This window comes from Urocitellus parryii, chromosome 11 (assembly GCF_045843805.1).
Source record: "Urocitellus parryii isolate mUroPar1 chromosome 11, mUroPar1.hap1, whole genome shotgun sequence".
Taxonomy (NCBI): Eukaryota; Metazoa; Chordata; class Mammalia; order Rodentia; family Sciuridae; genus Urocitellus; species Urocitellus parryii.
Genome location: NC_135541.1, coordinates 124,274,976 through 124,278,609, shown reverse-complemented (window position 1 = coordinate 124,278,609; position 3,634 = coordinate 124,274,976). Strand labels below are relative to the sequence as shown.

At 44.7% G+C, this 3,634-nt stretch overlaps 1 pseudogene; it reads right to left on the bottom strand.

Annotated features, from left to right (window-relative positions):
• Positions 1-226: 226 nt before the first annotated feature.
• Positions 227-841, bottom strand: LOC144249410 (60S ribosome subunit biogenesis protein NIP7 homolog; annotated as a pseudogene).
• Between the last annotated feature and the right edge of the window lie 2,793 nt (positions 842-3,634).

Below are 3,634 nucleotides of genomic sequence, written 5' to 3'. Positions count from 1 at the left end.
AGTATTACCACCAATAACAATAATATGCTATTCTTGTCCTCAGTTCCAATAATTTAGGAGCTGTTACCAGAACAAGAAGCCGTCTGATTCAAATATAAAAGTATTCTATTTAATCACAAACACAAAGACCTAAAACCCCACTTCCGAGCCACTTTGGTAGAGGAAGAATCCAGCCTGCACTTGTCAGTGATGATGAGAATATTAAACCAAGAAGTCCCTGCAGAGGTCACAGTCCTGCAAGTCCACATGATGGTGGCATCTGCATGGACCCAGGAAACACAAAGAGGCCCTTCCACACAGCTGTCACGTTCTTGCGATGACTCTCAGTCAGTGTCTCCTCATGCCGGACCCATGTGTTTGCTTGGTGAACACCACAATCTCCAAGGGGTCTACTTCCTTGCAGTCTGGTGTCGATTTTGCTGTGGCCAAAGGGGTGTCTGCCCAGCTGTGAGGTGCAGCCCCTCTCCCAGGGGCTGAGAAGGGCAGGCAGGGGCTCCACCAGACCCGGTTTCGACACAGGTCTCCACGCAGGAAGGACTGCTCTGCTCCAGGCTTTAACGTGCTTGGCACTTGGCAGAGGGTGCGAGGTGACCCAGAGCTGTCGTGTGCAAACGGAATTCGGAGGTCTTAGTGAATTTTCCAAAGCAGTGACATCAGCTGGTCCCCAGAGATCTAGTCAGCCAGCCTCAAAATCTTCTCCATCACCTAGTGCCCGTGGCCCTGGTGCAGCCTGGAACAGCGGGTGCCAACCAGCCTCCCTCCGGCTGCTGAGGACTCTCCTGACACATCTGGCTGACTTCTCAAACAGGGCCCCGCTCTCCTCCTCAGTCAAAGGCCGCATTTTCCCACTGGGTCCTCCAGCCTCAGTAGCAGAAAGGGAAGTGGGGTGCTGGTGGCTCCTGCAGCCCCAAAGCCTGCCTCTCTAGGCCCACCCTGCACTAGTTCCCTACACTGGGAGTTCAGATGGGAATCGTACTAAATTTTTAAATTTTGATTCAGGAAACACTGAAATCTTTATAATCTCTACACTTTCCACCTAAAACTGAGAATGTCTCTCCTTTATTTAATGGTGAAAAAATAAGGGTACATAAATTAAAGGCTGTTCTAATTTTTTTCTCTCTGGTAATAATTTGATAGTTTGGGTTGTATATATACACCTACGATTTTTATTGATATAGTGAACAGAAAATTTTTTCCTTTATTTTCTACTAATTATTGCCATAATTTGTGTTTTTACTGAACTCTTTTTTTAATATTCATTTATTTTAGTTTTCAGTGGACACAACATCTTTATTTTATTTTTATGTGGTGCTGAGGATTGAACCCAGCGACCCGCATATGCCAGGTGAGCGCGCTACCACTTGAGCCACATCCCCAGCCCTGAACTCTTTTTAATTAATTTAAGTAGCTATGCATACAGATTCCATCATCTACATTTTCCCAAAAAATTTAAACCACCTATTTATTTATTATCTTAGTGCATTAGTAAACAAAGTATAGTAACCTGCCCAGAGATTAATCTTTTATTTATAATAAACAACCAGGAAGCCAACCTGCTCCAAGTCAGACTTGCCAGAAGCCAAGTTGCTATCTCTAGTGACAATCCAGAAAGCCAAACAATAATCTCTGTCACAACTGGCCCCAAATGGCCAGGACCTGAGTATAATCAGATGGCTTCCCTAATGTTGATCTGGGCTTCCAACATGGAACCAACCAGAGAAAGTCAACATCCTGCAGATTACATGAGGCCCACTTCAGGCAGCCCCCAGGAGAACCCTCCGGAAGCTTGCCTTCTACCCCATGCCTGTGCCTGACAAAACCAGGGGTTAGCAGGGTGGTAGGACTTGAAGGGCAGACCAGGAAGATCCCAACTTCAAGGACAGCCTCAGGAATTTAGTGAGCCCCTGTCCCAAAATAAAGAATAAATAGGTCTGGGGACTTGGCTCAGTGATAAATCCCCACCAAAACAAACAAACAAACAACCACCAAAAAACCCACCAGGGGTTGCTGCTTCTCTTATTTGCCTGTTCTCATTTGATTGGTCTTCATTTATCCACACAAGCAACAGCAAGCTTCCTTAATTTCCTCTCATTTTAATGGAAACTTTTTTTTGCCATTAAGAATGTAGGAGGGGCTGGGGTTGTGGTCAGTGGTAGAGTGCTTGCCTAGCATGTGTGAGGCACTGGGTTCCATCCTCAGCACCACATAAAAGGAAATCAATTAAATAAAGGTTTACAAAATACCATAACATTATTTAAAAAAAGAGAGAGAGAGAAAGAAAAAAGAATGTAGGAGCCTGGCATGGTGGCGCACACCACCCAGCAGCTCGGGAGGCTGAGGCAGGAGTATCTTGAGTTCAAAGTCAACCTCAGCAAAACTAGGCACTGAGCAACTCAGTGAGACCCTGTCTCTAAATAAAACACAAAATAATAGGGCTGGGGATGTGAGCCCCTGGGTGGTTCAATCCTGGGTACCATACATGCGTGTGTGTGTGTGTGTGTGTGTGAATGACAAATTTTAAAAATTAAAAATTTAAAAAATTTAGAAAAGAACATAGGAGATGCAGGGCACAGTGGCACACACCTATGATCCCAGAGGCTAATCTTAGTTTTAGATAGATTAATCTTAGATAGTATTCAGTATTAATTATATTTTATTCATCATTGGATTTTTAAAATTTTTTTTTAGATGTTGATGGATCTTTATCTTACTCATTTATATATTTGCAGTGCCTTACACATGCTAAGCAATCACTCTACCACCGAGCCACACCCAGCCTCTTCATTGGATGTTTTATTTTCAGATTGAGAGAGCATCTTTTAGAAACTAAAACAGATTAACCACAACATTATCAGTTATTTATAATTACAAAGCAATGAAAAATAGATGTCTCGGCCAGGCGGTAGTGCAGGCTTGTAACCCCATGGCTGGGGAGGCTGAGGCAGGAGGATTGCAAGTTCAAAGCCAGCCTCAGCAACAGCGAGGCACCAAGCAACTCAGTGAGACCCTGTCTCTAAATAAAACACAAAATAGGGCTGGGGATGTGGCTCAGTGGTCGAGTGCCCTGAGTACAATCGCTGGTCCACCCCCCACCCCACCCCACCCCGCAAAAAATAGATGTCTCCCTCCCGACTAGGAAGGCAAGGGAGCGAGCAACCCTGGAGGTGTGGGCCAGAGGTGTGGGCTGGCTGTGAAATAAAAGCTATGAAAGTAGTACTACAAAATAAACACAGAAAACCAGAAATATATATATTTTAAAAGCAGGGGCGGTATATTTTAACAGCAGACCAGATGGGTCCGACTCTAACAAGAAAAAGCCCGCACTTGCCTTATTTACAGCAGTACAGACCAAAGGAAATCCTAGGGAGCTTCTTCAGGAAAACAGACTAGGAGGGGCCACCAAACAGGTTGTTTGGTGCTTGGCAGGTTACACCCTGGGTTCTACCCTCAGCACCACATAAAAGGAAATAAATTAAATAAAGGTCTGAGTTTGAACTTGGAGTTTGAACTTGGAGCTGTGAGCTAGGGCAGGGAGCCAGCATGCTCTGGGCTTTCTTGAACAGGGAATTTCACCCAGAGTTCCCAGAAAAGCAGCCTTAATGGCTCTAACAGTGTCCATAGTTGACACAGGACT